A 17,616-nucleotide genomic window follows, 5' to 3' on the forward strand; every position below is an offset into this window, starting at 1 on the left:
AGCATAAACTACAGGTTACATTCCCATGGATCTTTCACTCAGCTTCATGTGTATATGTGGACTTGCCTATTTGATATTTCCTTTTACTGTCAGAGGTAATAACTGAGTGGAAGCAATCATTTCTAAATAACTGCCTGCTATTCTCTTATTGTAGTGATTAATGCTGAATAATTATTAGCTCTGAATATTTCATTGGATAGATAACGATGCTAGTAGCTAAAAGCTGTCAGCAATTGGCATCAGGGCTAATGAATGAAATCTCCCTAGATGAAGCAGTGCTTGGTTTGCTCAGGAACCTATAGATGGCACTCTTTTCTCTCCCAACAATGTCAAACAGCTGTTTTAAATCCAAATCAGCTGTGGTCCTGGATTCCGTTTTCCATGACCCCAGTGCAGTGTCCTAGATGGACACATGGAAGAAAAAGTGAGAGATTTGCCTGTTTAAGAAATTAGTTGAAAACAAAATCCATGTTACTATCCTTGGGAGGGCAATTATACAGCCAACACTAATGCCTTTTGCTGTTGCATAAATCTGTGAATGCCCAGAAAAATGCTAAAGAAGAACACACACAGCCATGTTATCCAGGCCTTTTAGAGAATATGAAATGCTGAGCGTTGGAAGGATTGAAAGGCCTAAGGAAGTGCATGGCTCAGAGAGATCCTTGACCCTTGCACACTAAAGCAGGGGAGTTTATCAAAGGGGGGAAAAGAGAGAAATCACACAAGCATGTGCTAAAGCATCTGACCAATCTCTCTCTCTGACTCCCAGCTTTACAGGCAGTTAGAAAACACTGGTTTGCAAACTACAGCGCAGTGCCTGAGCACTCAGGGCAGCTCGGGAGAAGGGTATATAGGTGGTTTTGAGCCACTTTGCACCCCTAACCCTGACTGTCCAGGCACTGGCCTAGCTTCCAGGATAAATTAGAACATCTTCCTTCTCCACCAATGCACCAGCCGGCATGGATACTGTAGCCTTCTTCTGGTAAGGGCCAATAGCCAATTACCCCATCCTTGCTTGGAGGAAGGTAGAAACAGGGAAGGAGTGATATCTTTCTGAAGCAGGATTCCTTCCCTGCGCTGTTCCTGGGGTGGCACAGCTACATGCCCCGCATTACACAGCCACAATCTAGCCGTGGGAATGGAAGCCCAGCCTCTCATGGCTAATGTTGCTCTAAGGGCTGTGAGAGTAACTGTATGGCATACTGGCCATGATCTAAAGGTTTTACAGTGAAGCCACAGTTACATATGTGTCAATTTGAAAATGTCTGTGAACTTGTGTCTCTAGCAGCAAGCCTCACTTCACAGAGGAGGTGGCCATTATGGTTTCAATAGATTGCAACACTGCTCTTGTTGTGGCTGATTCCTAGGGCCCCTCTGGTCACGTATGGTGGGTGTCAGGAGGTCAGATTGATAGTGCACCAAGGATGGTCGGGTATGAACTAATATTTGCAACCCTCGCAATTTAGTGTTTTTCTCCCTGTGGGGGGATAAGTGTCTGTGTGTTTTTGTGTATATAAGCATGTGATTGTCCGTTGTGTTTTGTATATGTGTTTGTGTGAATTAGAGATGGGCCCCTTACAATCTTGGGGATTCAGACATTGATTCAAATGCTTAGACCTGATATGGTCCCTCAGTTTTTGTTCCAAAGCAGTGTGTGTCTGGGTGGGTGGGTGTGGGGCGTGGGCACAGACATATGTGGGGCAGCGGGGGGGGGGTGTATTTTATAGTGCAAAAGCAGATGGAGTCCAGTTAGAATTATCTTTCTTGCAAAATTTTACCATGAGGTGGTGGGAATCTTGAGACAAATGCAAGACTTGTGAGATATCTGCCTTTTGGGGCTGAAATCATGTGAGAACAAGCTGCTAAGATTTGATGCTATCAGATGGAAATCTGAAACCTGACTCACAGAATTGTAGGACTGGAAGGGACCTTAAGAGGTCATCTAGTCCACTCCCTTGCATTCATGGCAGGACTAAGTATTATTTAGACCATCCTTGACAGGTGTTTGTCTAACCTGCTCTTAAAAATCTCCAATGACGGAGATTCCATAACCTCCCTAGGCAATTTGTTCCAGTGATAACTACCCTGACAGTTAAGAAGTTTTTCCTAATGTCCAGCCTAAACCTCCCTTGCTGCAATTTAAGCCCATCGCTTCTTGTCCTATCCTCAGAGGTTAACTAGAACAATTTACCTCCCTCCTTCTTGTAATAACCTTTTTATGTCCTTGAAAACTGTTATCATGTCCCCTGTGTCTTCTCTTCTCCAGACTAAACAAACCCAATTATTTCAATCTTCCCTCATAAATCATGTTTTCTAGACCTTTAATCATTTTTGTTGATCTTCTTTGGACTTTCTCCAATTTGTTCACATCTTTCCTGAAATGTGGCGCCCAGAACTGAACACACTACTCCAGTTGAGGCCTAATCAGTGTGGAATAGAGCAGAAGAATTACTTCTCCTGTCTTGCTTATCACACTCCTGCTAAAACATCCTAGAATGAAGTTTGGGTTCTTTGCAACAGCGTTACACTGTTGACTCTCCATTTAGCTTGTGATCCACTATGACCCCCGTATCCCTTTCCGCAGTACTCCTTCCTAGGCCGTCATTTCCCATTTTGTATGTATGTAACTGATTGTTCCTTCCTAAGTGGAGTACTTCACATTTGTCCTTATTGAATTTCATCCTATTTTCTTCAGACCTTTTCTCTAGTTTGTCCAGATCATTTTGAATTTTAATCCTATCCTCCAAAGTACTTGCAACCCCTCCCAGCTTGGTATTGTCCACAAACTTTATATGTGTACTCTCTATGCCATTATCTAAATAGATGATGATGATATTGAACAGAACCAGACTCAGAACTGATCCCTGCGGGACCCCACTTGATGTGCCTTTCCAGCTTGACTGTGAACCACTGATAACTACTCTCTGGGAATGATTTTCCAACCAGTTATGCATCTACCTTTATAGTAGCTCCATCTCAGTTGTATTTCCCTAGTTTGTTTATGAGAAGGTCATGAGAGAGAGTGTCAAAAGCTTTACTAAAGTCAAGATATACCACATCTACCTCTTCGCCCCCCCCCCCCCCCCCGTCAAAGAAAGCTGTTAAGTTGGTTTGACCCAATTTGTTCTTGACAAATCCATGCTGACTGTTACTGATTACCTTATTATCTTCTAGGTGTTTAAGTAATTTGCAGTTATTTGCTCCATTATCTTTCTGGGTACAGAAGTTAAACTGATTGGTCTGTAATTCCCAGTTTGTCCTTATTTCCCTTTTTATAGATGGACACTATATTTTCCCTTTTGCAGTCCTTTGGAATCTCTCCCGTCTTCCATGACTTTTCAAAAATAATCGTTGATGGCTTAGATATCTCCTCAGTCAGCTCCTTAAGTATTCTAGGATGTATTTCATCAGGCCCTGGTGACTTGAAGACATCTAACTTGTCTTTTTAACTTGTTCTTTCCCTATTTTAGCCTCTGATCCTACCTCATTTTCACTGACATTGGCTGTTAGATGTCCAATTGCTACAAAAAAGTCCTTTAGTACTTCTGCCATCTTTCCATTATTGTCGTCCCCCGTTCCCCCGTTGTTGAGTAATGGGCCTACCTTGTCCTCGGTCTTCCTCTTGCTTCTAATATATTTGTCAAATGTTTTCTTGTTACCCTTTATGTCTCTAGCTAGTTGAATCTCATTTTGTGCCTTGGCCTTTCTAATTTTGTCTCTACATACTTGTGCTATTTGTTTATATTCATCCTTTGTAATTTTACCTAGTTTACACTTTTTGTAGGACTCTTTTTTTGAGTTTCAGATCACTGAAGATCTCCTGGATAGACCAGGTGATCTCTTGCCATACTTCCTATCTTTCCTGTGCAGTGGGATAATTGGCTCTTGTGCCCTTAGTAATGTCCCTTTGAAAAAACTGCAACTCTCTTGAATTGTTTTTCCCCTTTAGCTTGCTTCCCATGGGATCTTACCTACCAACTCCCTGAGTTTGCTAAAGTCTGCCTTCTTGAAATCCATTATCTTTATTGTGCTGTTTTCCCTCCTACCATTCCTTAGAATCATGAACTCTACCATTTCATGATCACTTTCATCCAACCTGCCTTCCACTTTCAAATTCTCAAGTTCAAGTTCATCCCAATTTGTCAAAATCAAATCTAGAACAATCTCTCCTTGCCTTGCTTTCTCCACCTTCTGAAATAAAAAATTGTCTCCAATACATTCCAAGAACTTGTTGGATAATCTATGCCCTGCTGTGGTGGTGGTTTTTCCAACAGATTTTTGGGGAGTTGAATCCCCCGTCACCACCAAGTTCTGTGTGTTGGACGATTTTGTTAGTTGTTTAAAAAAAGCCTCCCCCACCTCTTCTCCCTCGATTGGTGGTCTGTAGTTGACCCCGACCATGACATCACCCTTATTTTTTTGAAAGCCCTTCAGCTTCCAACCCAGCCCCAACTTAATTCAGATCTCCATTCAAACACCTGCTTCATTGCTTGTGAACACATATGCACCAAGTCTGAATCCAGATTTAATCAGAGTTCAAGAGCAGTCAGGTCTGGGGGTCTGATTCAGGCCCAGTTCTCGTGCATTTGGTTATGTATGTGACGCACCTCTCTATCCAGTGGATGTGTAAGTAGGGGAAACTCAGGGACACGGCTGTATATAGATAAACGTGGTAGAATTTGGTTTTTTTTGTTTTTTATAGTTTTGACAGATTATATCAATGCTTATTTTCAGGGTTTGGGGGTTTTTTTCATTTTGTATTGATTTAAATTTTCACAGTTCGTGGGAAATTTGGAGGGGGCAGACCATTATTTAATGACTGTAGACATTAAGATTTAAAAAGCTAAAGCTTTATAACATATAAAACAAATTGTTAACATCACATGTCAAAATCTACGAAGTAAACAACCTTAAATCAAGCCCTCATAAAAGTGCTCCAGCAGCATTTTTCTTCCTTTGCCGATCTGTAAATTCTGATCATTGTCGATGGAAATATTTTTTCAGCAGGCTGTGTGTTTGGTGAAATCGATGTTTTCCGACATTTACCACTCAAAATCTAATGCCTTCCAAACATTTTCCTTTACCTTCTACAAGAGGCAAGTTACAAAAACTGGCCACAGGCAAGCTAGCAATTCCTGCCTTTCCCAGTAGGAATGATTGAAGAGGGGGGGAGAGAGGGAGAGTCTCTTTCCAGCCTCCCTCCCTCTTAGTTATTCTAAGCCAATGGAAGCAGAGACAGCACAGGATTAAGCCGCTGCATCTCATTCCTTTCACTACACTTTATTTCTCTCGCCTGAAGGAACCCAGGCTACACCCCCTACAAAGGCAAGGCAGCCTTATGCAAATCTCACTTGGTCAGATGGAAAGGGAGCTTGGCTTGCTGGGAGACCAAGCATAAACAACACCTAAGGACTCTTGTTTGAACCAGGCTTAGGGCTGCTATTGCCAGGTGTGATAGAAGGGCATGTTCAAGAGACTCTCTTGCCCCTGGCAATGCTCACAAAGCAGGGGAGGAAAGGGGAATGTGGCTTGTGGTTAGTAGTGAAGGACTCCAGTCCTGCCCTGTTTGATTTGCAGCTGTAAGAGCCAAGCTACTGTATAAAGTACACCAGAAAGTGGGATTTGCATACTGGAGAGTATCAGGGCTGCAGAGGCAGATGCCTTGATGAGTTATTGCTCTTCATGCAGGTCCTGCCTGTTTGGTTCCCAGCAGGGACAGCTCCTTGGCTCTGTGTGATCTGTTTTCTCCATTCACCCTCATTTTGCCTGTAAATTATTTACTGCATGCTGCTAGTGCCAAAAGGGGGCTTCCTGTGATCCTTAGGCACTAGTACATATAATCAGCTTCAGGGATGGGAGGATACATAAGTCCAAATGAGAATTTCCCCGATAGTTGTTTCAGGTAAGGACATGCTAGTGCCTAAGCACATGTAAAGAAAAGGAGTACTTGTGGCACCTTAGAGACTAAGTCCTCCTTTTCTTTTTGCGGATACAGACTAACATGGCTGCTACTCTGAAACCTAAGCACATATAGCCAGCCACTGGACTGGTCATGCAAATGGCATCACTCATCAGCTCATGTTCTCTAGCTGTGACAGCCCACGGTGAATCCCAGATCAGTGCTGTTTTGCACCTCATGCCCCAAAATAAACCCTGGCTCCTCACGTGTATCATACTGTAGCCTTCTCTGCTATCCTCTTAGGCCTCTCCCTAGCTCAGAAGTCCTGTAATTAGCAGGAGATAGACCCTCCATACCCAAAAACAATTTGCCACTAATAAATAATAAACAGGATGCAGTCCTGCAAAGAGGAGAGAAATGATTGAGATGCTCTGACCCGCCTTGTACTGCTTTCTGTGAAAGGAGAAATTGCATTAGCGGGACGATCATTTAACCAAAGCTGGTATTTGTAATGGGATTTAGTGCAGTTTGCTGTGAAGGAAAGACACAGTCAATATATCAGGCAGGGACAGAATAATGAAAAAGCAGAGCTTGCTAAGGGCATGATCCTTGCAGGCACTGAGCATCCTCCTGATCTAAACATCTGTGTCCTAGATATCCTTGCAAAACATCAAAAATATCCCCAATACAGGGTCCACGCCAAGTTGGAGTTAAGTCGGTGGGAGTCTTCTTATTTACTCCAATGGCGATGAGATCCGGCCCTTAAGCAGGATAGGTGAGACGGGACACCTCCTTTCTATGCTCTTCAGAATTGTAGGGGATGTGTTTTAAAAAGAAAATCCTTCTATGAATATTAGCAGACATAGTCAGCGGGGAAATTGACCCATCGTAGAGGAGTATTTACAACCCACTGTGCAACTTGGTTCCTGGGGCAGGAGTTAAATTTATTGTCCTTTTACAACCCCCACCTTCCCAAATTGGGAAGCTCCTTTAAACTTTAGTTGCAAGCAACAGAAATAGGTTTGTAGGTTTGATTCTTCTCCCCTTCCTGCCAGCCTCAAAAAAGACCCAAAAAACAACAAATGCATTCCTAACCCACTCCTGCAAGGGGAAAAGGCAGCCCACGGGCTGCGAGGGAGAGCGACTGCACTGGCCCCCTCCTTTCTGGCACACAGCTGAGTCTGTTTTGCTTCTATATTCCTGCTAGAGGGAACATGGAGAGCTCAGGGAAGAAATTTCCCTTCTTCTCTCTCTCCCAGGTGTTTTTAGCTGCAGACATGTGACCTGCCACTAGAGGGCAGCTAGAGAATCGCTACACTAGAGTTAATTTCTTCCCCTTGATTGTGTTCCTGGATTTGTCGGCAGGAGTGTGGATTGATTAAAGTATCTCCTTTATTAAAAAGCTTAGGAAGTAGAGCCTGGGAATCCTTTTGGGGTCCGAGTCAGGCTCTAGCTTTCTGCTATCAGTGATGAAGTGTGTTCATTTAAAATATACACCTGTGTGGTTGTAGCTTTAAACACGAGGCAGCCATATGACCTGGCCCTGCTGAATAAATAGCTGCCTTTGGCAGCTGCTCTTATTTTAGTGCGGGGGTGGTGGTGGTGTATGTTCAGGAGCTCTTCACAGTAGAACTAGGAAGCCATGTAGGTGGCTGTATTGTTTGTCTGTCTCCCCATGGCAGTTAGTGGAGTTGATCGAAAGTTTCAGCTGTTCTTGTACATACCTTTCCCTTTTGGTTTTGCTTTTCAGTTACTATGAGTGTTTCCCCAGATGTGATCCTTATCTAAATCAGTCAAAGGACTTCTCTAAAGAGTGTCAGTCTCCAACTCTGAGATCACCCCACCCAGGCTCTTCCACATGCTATGCCATGGTAACTCTCCAGAGCATAACACAAGGCAACACTACACCCCATGGCTTAAATCGTTACTGGAATGGCAACCCACCAGTGTGGGTGGGAGGGCAGTACCTAACTCTGATATAGGAGGGAAGTGACACGGGCTAAGGAGAGGAAGGTGGACTGTTTGTTTTTAAGGAAAGCAGATTTAATTTATTTATTTACCCCAGAAGAGCCCCCACGCTGGACCCAGTAGGTGCTTCTGACAAATATGTTAAAAAGAAGCAACAGTGCCATGATGTGTAATAGCACAAAATAACTACCCAAATCGCCCACCCTTCCCCTCCTCCCTCAGTTGCCCTCCACTATCGCCTGGAGGACAACAGGTTGGGTTAATTCAGGTCAAAAGGGGAAGCAATTTCTAAAGGAAAATGGTCTGAGATTAATCTTCTAGCAGACCCTTCTCCAGATAGGTAATTACACCAATCACACCTGTGCTGGTGTATGAGGAGTAAAAGGAGATCTCCAAGGTAGGAGGTTCCAAGACCTGGGGGCCTAGATTTCCAAGGTCTCAGCCCTCACAACTGGAACCAGGCTTTTTAATAGTGCTCAGTTAATGTAGGACGAGGAGGGGGGATAGCACATAGCAAGTCAATGGCCCAGCTCAGACTAGACCCCAGGAGTCGGGATTGTCAGCCCCTTTCTATGATTGCTGGACCACATCCCTTCTAACTCCGTAGCTGATACCTGCCTCTCAGAGCTGACAGTCTGCAGTAGAGGGGAAGGTTATAGATACATAACTCTGGGTTGCAGGAGGGTTCAGGGGCTTGGCAACGGCTGATGGAGCCTGCTCCTGGCCTGTATCAAATGAGGGCCAGAGACGCTGATCCGGGCAGGAGGGTCTCCTGACCCACGGTGTGGGTGAGTTAAGAGGATAAAATGTAAACGCAGCTGCAGCTCCCCCCAATAACACCTGCCCCCTTATGGGGGAAAGGGTCAGAGCGGCCGGCGCCCGAAGGCGGAGGTGAACCAGGCAGGTTGCGGGGGGCCTGTCCCGGCTTCAGTTCCTGGGGCCTTGGAATGCTCTTTCCAAACTGGCCCAGCCCCGGTGTCCGCCGCGGTTTCTCGGGTGCGGGGACGGGGGTTCCCGGCGGCGCCGGGCTGGCGGGTGCGGGCGGGTCTCGTTCGGCGCCGGGCCGAATTCCCAGCCCGGTTTCTCTTCGCCGTCCCCGCAGGGAGGGAGGGAGGGAGCGAGCCGGGGTGCCCCCTTGCCCGGGGCTCGGCCGGGGAAGGGTTAAGCCCAGGGACGGTATGTTAATGAGCTCCATGGTAATACAGGGAGGCAGGCTTTAGCCGCCCGCCAGCCAGCCTGCTGCTGCTGATGGGGGGATGAGCTTCCAGTGCCAGGCAGGAGCTGGGGGAAGGAGCCCGCAGTTCCTGGGAAATTCGGCTCGCAGGGCGCGGGAGAGGGGACAGCAGCTCCCCGCAGCCGGGGAGCGGGGCAGGGCAGGCGGGGAGCCCGGGGTGGCTCATGTCCGGGGAGAGGGCGAGGTGGGCAAAGGCGAGGAATCGGGACCGTTTCGGCACGGCCGTAATTGGGCAGCCGGCCGCACCGGGGCTCAGAGCAAGGACTGCCTGAAGCGGCGGATCCCGGGGAGAGCGGGGAGCCTGCAGCAGGAATACGGCTCGGGAGCTGGGGACTTGCGGTGGATGTACATGCAGCGGGGGGCCGGGTGGATCACCTGTCCCTAACTCCGAGGAGGCGCGGCGGGGAGGCTGTCCGCCCCCCCCCCCCCCCCCCAGGAGACAGACGGGAGCGGACCTTGAGGTTTGGTAAGTCATCAAGCCGGGGCTGGCAAAAGGGGGGTTTGTGCCTTGACCCTTCGCCTGCCCCCCCGTTGTTCGGCATGCATCTCCGGGGTGCAAGAGGCCCCCCGTGTCATTTGATACAATCACACAATGCATTTGGAGAGGAGGGACTGAGGGAGATGCCCCCCCCCATAGAGGACCCCAGCCACTTCCTTGTGGACGTGTAACGTGTGACAGCGTGAGGGGCTCCAGCCTCATGTGTTGCTGCGTGGCTTAGGCTGGAAGCCTCGGTGACATGTTTGTCTTTGCAGACAGCGCGCTTGGGAACCCGCACCTCTGGAGCGGAGTGTGCCTGGCGGCAGCATCCTGCCCCGCTTCCTCATCCACTGGCAATAGAGACATCAAGAGAGCCCTTCGGTTCACCCCACCCACGCTCCCTTTTAGGTTCTCCTTTATTTTGGCTTAGTTTAGCTATTCTGTACATGGATTGCATTCCTCCTTGCATCTCAGCGGCTTCATTTTTCTCCCAGGAGGTCACGATCTGGGGGGAGGAAGTGCATCAGAGGAGGCAAGCAACCAAAACGTTGCCATTGACAAGGAGAGTCTTCCCTCCCCTCCCCAGCGCTCCCGAATACCAAAAAGTGTTCCCATGAAAACTCCCAAATGCTGCAAAAATCTCTCGTGGAAGCCGGGTGGGCAGGGGGTGAGAAGTGAATCAGTCTGGGCTTTCTCCAGAGAAATCCGAGGTTCTGTGTGTGTGTGTTCCTCAATCCCATCAAACCCTGAATTGTTCGGCTGGCCCATGTGTAATTGTAAGGGAGGCTTGTCTCTGTGCACAGGACATCTACGCCCACTGTCCTCTCGACTTCGTGCCCCCGGTGTAACCTAGAATAGCCCAATGCCAACCTTTCTTATGTGCGAGCCGTGTCCATGCTTTGTGGGGCTGGGGCGACCGAGGTTGAGTTAATAATTCTGTGTTCAGGCCAGTGTCATAGGCTAGCATTAAGGGGGGGGGGATTTAGTAAGTGGGCAATTGTGCATGTGTGATCGGTAGTTCAGGGTATTGTCTCAGCGCTGAGAGAGGGTGCAGTAGTAGCAGGGGACGATGCTACAAAACCCCATTGCTAAGGGGTTTCCCCCATTATTTGTCTAGCTCTTGGCATTTCAGTGGCGAAATGATTCGGTCTGAAAGCTCGTAGCTGAGTTCTGGGAGATAGACCCCGCTCTCCTTCGTTGGCCATCCCCATTGATACTCATGTCTCTGAAAGTTAAGTCAAATAACCTACTTCCGCAGCTGAGAGCCGGCTGCCTCAAGGAGAATCTGTGCCCTCTTCAGAACAGAGGGGGCTTTCCCCCCAAACACAGAGATTTTAGTCCTTTTATAAAATAATTTACCTCCGCTGTTGTCGTTGGCCAATTTCCCATTCACTCTGCGTGCAATAGCATAGTTAAGAGCGGTTCAGGGAGCCGAAGGAAATAGCTTTGATTTTGGAAAAACGGTTCAGCTAAAGAGTAACTAAAATGTACAATTTCTCTTGTGAAATGGCTTGTATAGCAAAATACAGCACTTCACTCAACTCTCCTAACCATCTCTGCTGTGCTCGTTGCAGGAAGATAAAGTAACCCAATTTACTCTTCATTGCCTTTATATCTTTATTGGAGGTAATTATTTGTGGAGTTTCCCCCTGGCTTATAACAAGTTTGTGCAGTGGGAACAGGTAACAGATGCTGTTTAGAATCCGCACGGAATCCACAAACATGATAGGAACAGCTTCTCCCGGTGCTTTTCATCAGACCCTGTGTTACTGGTCCTGTTAACCCTCGACTCTCCCCTGCTCCTCAGCAGAACAACCTGAACTTCCCTCAATGCGGTTAGATACCAGGAGGAAAAAAACAATCGATTCTGGCCACTGTACTCCAGTATGTATGTTGTGACAGTGGAGAAGAGCTACTCCAGCTGCCCTGTGCTCTTTAACTCTCTCCAGCAAATCACATTGGTATGTGACAAATTGGCTTGCAAAGCAGCTAAATGGAAATGACATTGGGAGCCGTTTGTGGGGTGTCTCAGGAAGCCATGTGATTCTCATGCTGTGCATGAGGGTTCCCATTGACTGGCCCCTCAGAGCCTCAGCACTTCCAGGCCAGCTGTGGAAACTCTGTGCAGTTGAAGCCTGGAGCAAGTTGTGAGGGAATGACCCGATGGCTTGGGTGGATTTTAGCACTGGTGTTCTCAGGTGATAGGAATCTTTCCACTGAGCCTGCATGCTGCTTGGGAGATAAGGACTGGGTGCTGCAGGGTTTGTGTGGAGGAAAGATTCTAGGGGAAATGCCAGGCCTCCTCTTTTGTGCCAACATGGTGCATGCCAAAGGTTGCCAGGTTACTTCTCGAAGTATCTTTGTTCAGGGAGGCCTGGTTTAGCAGGTAAAGGTAAAATCCATCACAGGCAGAAAAATGCCCACATCCACACCCATGCTTCAGTCCAAATGCTGCACTGATCAAGTTGTTTTAATTGGCCCAGTGCAACTTGAACAATAAACATGTAATGGGGTAGTGGTGGACAACGTCCCCTCTTCTCACATTTGTTCTAGAGATCCCTTTCTGTGAGGAACAGCAAGCTCTGTGCCCATCCACCCTGCTCCCCGAACCTTCCCATTCCAGCCTGGGGGCTTTTGGTTTTTTTGCTTCCTTCTTCTGTCTCTGGCATTCTTAAGGGGGTGGGGGTGCGGGGGATTGAGAATGGTGAGCCTGAGCCTGTGGTGCTCCTGAGACCGGCCCTTTCACGTTTCTAAACACTCTTGATTATTCAGCTAATCTTTATTTCATGGGCCTGTTACAAGAAACACACAAACGGGGGAGAAAGTGGAAGGCGGTGAGACGTCTAAAATACACAAAAAAGGAGCTGGAAGCAATATAATCGTTCTTATGCTGGTGATATGAAATATTTATGGATCTAAGCTGTGGCAAGATTTTCTGCCTGCTTCTCCCCCCACCCCAGCCCTTCCCTAATGCTTTCCCGTAGTAAAATAATGATTAAAAATCCGGTGCAAGGGGACTGATGGCTGTTTCTAGCCTATCTCCCTCCTTACCCAGCTGTCTCCTGGTGTAGTCGCACACAGCTGTCTGTACACATAGCCTGGGGGGCACAATGTACTTCTGTCCAGCACTACCAATGAGAGATCCAGGGACTGCTAGCCAAGCTACCGAAATCATAGAGAGACCGGAGTGTTGTGTTACCGTCTGTTAACTAGAAATAATTCCGAATCATCCCTTTGAGCTGCTTGCATTTTATAGTTGTTGTCCGCTTCCCCTTTGGGCGTTCTGCTATTAATTCATTAGGTCTGAATTTTCTAATTTTTTTTCCCTTTCCCCCCCATCTCTCTCTGTCTCCCCTGCAATTCAAACAGTGATGAATGGACAAAAATCCCTCAAGGGAAACATTTTTCACTTAGTTACAAAGATTTCATGGCTAATTAGAGTAAATGTGGTTTTTAGAGTGTTAATCTCTTAACCAGCTTGGCTGAGAGGCTCCGAGGACAACAAAGGACAAGAGGGGAAGGGGAGGGGGAGTACTATCAAGTTTTTTTCCTAGGGTTTGGCCACAGTCTGGATCCCTAGTGCCTTTACGATTATGGCCAAGAGCATCCTACGTGTGACCTGAGTATGTCCACTTACTCCTTGGCTTCTTAGAGCCATGCATCTTCCCTCTTCTGCCCTCTTTGCCTCCATAAGATCTAACCTCAGTTGTCTGCAAGACTAAAAGGCATTTTGGGCTGAGGCAGCGGAAAGTTCTTTGTCTGTGAAGAGTAGTTGTTAGACAGCTTCAGGATACAGAAGAGAAATTGGGAACGCAAGAAGAATCCAGGCAATATATTGACCTGGGAAGTGGAGGCTGCTGCTGCCTAAAAGGATTTTATATTTGTATTCTTCCTCTGTAGCTAAAGGGAAAATATATATTTATTGGGGTGTTTTGAAGAGAAAGGCATGTGGCAGGTATGCTGTCCCCAAGCATTCTGCTGTGCTAGCCTGCAGCAAGGCTGCTGTTCCATGCTAACCCCTTACACCAACCCAGTTTTGTTTCAGAATTGGGAATCAGGTTTGTTAAGGAAATAGATCTATGGCAAAAGGCTGAATTGAGCACATCAGACTTATGTCACCTGTGGCTTGAGCCTCGTTCTCAAATCCAGGCTTCTGGGGGTTAAAAACCTGCCTAAAAAGTCATCCTGCTTTTGCTTTGCAAAGGGATTTTATTGTCGGTTTAGTTCTGGGTTATTTTTAAACTATCTTTATCGAACAAACTGAGAATGAAAGTTGTGCTCTCCCGCTCCATCATTTGACTCTCGTTCCCACTCATCTCCTCCCCTCCCTACACCAGGATGCTTCGTTCAAATCCACCTTTGGCCTAAGCAGTTTGGGAACCGCTCAGGCCAAACAACAGTAGCAATTCAAAGCTAGTCAAAGTAATGCATCCCCAGGCTGGGCTGTGAGTCTGAGTGGGACTGAATTTTCTACGATACTGTTATTGCTCAAAGAGCAAATGAGAATGGGTTGTGGGCCACCTGAAATACCATCTCACTCCACTAGAGGGGGGTTCCTGCAGTTCTGGCTGAAAGGTACTAAACAGCTGCTTTTGTGGGAGTTTAAAAAAAGGGGGGACAGCGAGCTGTCACCAAATTTAACTTGGGAAATCACTAAAATGCCACTGGTCCCATATGGTGAAAGGAGACACTAAGATGAGCAGCACCCACTGACAGTTTGATTTGACCCACCATTTTGCTGAGACCTACCTGTTACTGGAAACAGAACTTTTGGGGGAGGCAGGAAGACTTATCTGGGAATTTTTGAAAACATTAAAATCAGATTGGCTGTAGCTGATTTCCACCCCCCCCCCCCACATACACTCATCCAACCCACACCCCCTGTATCCAGGAGAGAGGTGTACTTGGAATCTCCTCAGCATGGTTTGTCTTTCTGCCTCACGTGCTGTGGCCTGAATGCATTGGCGAGATGTTCTCAGGTGGTGGTAAAATTGCTCTGGCAAGACTTGAAAATAAATAAATAAAGTAAGATGAAATAAGCGAGCATACCATATGTCAGTGATGTATCTCTCTAATATAATCTTCCGCTGTGTGTTCTCTGTTGGGTCTTTTCTGTGAGTTATAATCCAGCCTTGTATTTCAGTGAGGTTGAGAAATATTGTTAGCCTAACTTTGCTGGCTAAATGGTGATTCTGGCTGCTCCATGGGATGGTACGTGCCAGAGACGGGGTGCTGAGAAAAAAGTGGCCTCCCTTGTTCTGATCTGATATATCCCTTCTCATATTTCTCGGTGTAATCTCTGCTTCTCGTTGGGTGAAATTGAAGGGAGCGGGGGAAGAGGGGATGAAAAGCGAGATAAATGTATCATGTTATGAAAGTTTAATCCTGCTTTGCCTGGGCTAAAATTACATTCAGAGCAGGAGATAAAAGGCATCAGAATCACATTATATAAAAAAAAAAAAAAGTCCAGATCATCTTAAAAGGAAGAGTGATAGTGAGCTGGGCTGAGCCCTGTCAGCCAAGCCCTCCATCCTGCCCAGTGCAGATGTAGGTTGTTCCGCTGCAACAGGAAAGCAAAGGAGGTCTGCTCTCCAGTCCCTTGGCTGAAGAGCACTAGCAATCTACAGAGGCGATTAAAGGCTGCTCAGGTGAATATGCCCACTTTGTTGTAGCGGGAATATAGGGAGTGGCTTGCTGTCTGTGCAGGAATAGCCAAACCATTGGGTTTATCCCAACATAGCCAGCATCCACCCGGGTGAAATGCCATTATACGTGTGTGTTCACCATTGCCCAGCTGGATGGAATTGGAGTTACACAGCTATGTGTCATAGGCCCTTCAGTGCTAAGAGCTAATGGAGGTTCCCCTTGAGCTGAAGGGATAATGTTCTGTGCCTTTGGAATGCGAGGATGTCAGTTCTATCCCCACCGTCTCTGTGACGTTCCAAGTGGCTTTTGTGTGAAGAGTAGTGCTAGGTGGCTGGGCATGTTGATTTTGACAGAGCTCGTCCTGAGTTTGCAAGGCACTGAAAGGTTTGAGGGTGGGACTCAGAGTGTGATACCCTGGAGGATGATGTTAAAGCAATGATTTGCCTTAGACACTGTTAACAATTTGTGGCATTTCTCTCATCCTTTTTATCCAATACGAAAGTGCTTTACATGTATTAAGCTTCTCCTCTACAGCTGTAGGAGAGGTAAATCCACCTCTGGTTTGCAGATCAGGAAACTGAGGCAGTGTGAGGGTGTCTTCTCATAGTAAGGCATTGCTAGAGCCAGGAATAGAACCCAGGAGTCCTCCTGATGTAAGCACAAGCACGCTAACTTAGCAGTGTGTTCGTAAAAGGTTTGATGTACAAACACATCGCTCAATAGCACATGGTCAGTCACCAAATGAGATATCTCTGTCTGGAAATTAAAAATCCTACCTGTGGCATGCCCCCATCCTAGCCACTCGTTTCTATGTTGGTTTCACACACAGCGTGGCCTGTGGCATTAGGGTGCCTTAAAAATGTTGCCCTGAAGAACAGGCACATTTGTGGGGCAGCCTCTTGTCTACCTTGGAGAATTGCAATGAGTGTACTGGAGATCAATGGGAGTTCCAAGCTCTCCAGAGATCCTGACTACTCCTGCCAGCTCCCCCAGCCTCCCACCCATCGCTGCGCACTCTAACCTGCCTAGAGCCTGGGTGGCTTGCAGAAATGGGTTTTAGCCCCAAAATCCAAACTGCTCTGAAATGAAGGGTGTTCAGGAGGGTTGGATTTGGGGCCCAGCAGCCCAAGCTGCATGGTTGCCTGTGGCGGGCTAGGGCTTCTATGGAAGATCAGGAGGCCAAGAAGTGGCACTAGAGAGGGAAGGATAGGCAGACTCCTAACAGTCTGAGGGGGCTATACTGGCTTATGGACCAGAGGTTTGGAAGCACTGCCAAAGATCCTGGAGCCTCCCTTGCCTGCCAGGAGCTGGGCTGGAAGTGGCTCTATTGTGTTAATGTGAGCACAGCCCTCCCCCCCCCCCTCCCCAGCAGACCCAGGATGTGTCTCGCAGCCCTTCCTTTGCTTTGAAGTCACTTCCCCGCCATGCAAAAGTGAAAGGTGATGTCTGGGTAAATATTACGTTGACCTCTCACCTTGCCCTCCTGCTGCTGCTCCTTTCTTACGGCTCATTAATGAAACAACCAGATGCTCTGGGAGTGAGCTGCAGAGGGAGAGGCAGGAGTTGCTTCAGCCAGAGGCTCACGCATTAAGCCTCCAAGGGATGGCAGAGTGGAGCAAGTGGGAGTCCACTCCAAACTGCGAGCGAGACAACAGTTGTTTCAGCACCGAAAGTTAAACAGGAAAGGAAAGTTTCCTTCCTCCCAGCCTGGTGAGATTGTGCATCCCCATCCTCTGTTAGTGAGTGTTAAGAGAAACATTTGCTCAGACCTGGAGTGCTGCTGTTTTGAGGTGAGGTGGGAGCCAGCCAGCACTTCACAACTGGATCCCAGCTGGTTAAATGAAGCTAATGCCAGTTCTACACTTAAACGTTTGATGGTAGAATCATGAGAGTTGGGGTGTGGTTTCTTAAGACATTTCTATACTGACAGAAGTCCTAGTGTAGATACAATCATACTGGCACTTTTTGTCGGTATAGCTTATTTTGTTTGAGGCACTGGTATATTTTGCCAGCATAAGCTGAGTCTACACTAGGAAGTTTTGCCGATACAGACTTTTTCTAGTGTGGGCTAGGCCTAAGGGTTTGACCCTATAAAACTTTCAGTGTTTGCTGTTCGGAAAGTCTGTCACTCTGTGATTTTTTTTTTTTTCCCACCACTACCACATTTGTACAACAAACACAAGCTCAATGCTAGGAGTCCAGGTCCTCTGAGCAGCCTACTGGTTACAAGTCAGTACATCCAGTACAAAGCTCATAAGGGCCAGCACGTTGCTTGAGTTTATGGGGACAATGTTTTTTTTAGCAAGCTGGAGTGAGCCTTGGTGTGGTGCAGTGCCTGGCTTCTGAGCACCCCAGGCAGCAGGATAGTGAGCACATCCAGCCTTGGACCCC

General features: G+C 47.2%; 1 protein-coding gene across 1 annotated transcript in view; it reads left to right on the plus strand.

The window, feature by feature from the left end:
• The first annotated feature begins 9,537 nt into the window (after positions 1-9,537).
• Positions 9,538-17,616, plus strand: part of PLXNA2 (plexin A2) — a 315,976-nt gene continuing 307,897 nt past the window's right edge. Inside the window, exon 1 of the mRNA XM_084611054.1 lies at positions 9,538-9,567. The gene's annotated coding sequence lies outside the window, so the exon portion shown is untranslated. The remainder of the gene's footprint in view (positions 9,568-17,616) is intronic.

This window comes from Lepidochelys olivacea (assembly GCF_965140295.1).
Source record: "Lepidochelys olivacea isolate rLepOli2 genome assembly, chromosome: 21".
NCBI lineage: Eukaryota > Metazoa > Chordata > Testudines > Cheloniidae > Lepidochelys > Lepidochelys olivacea.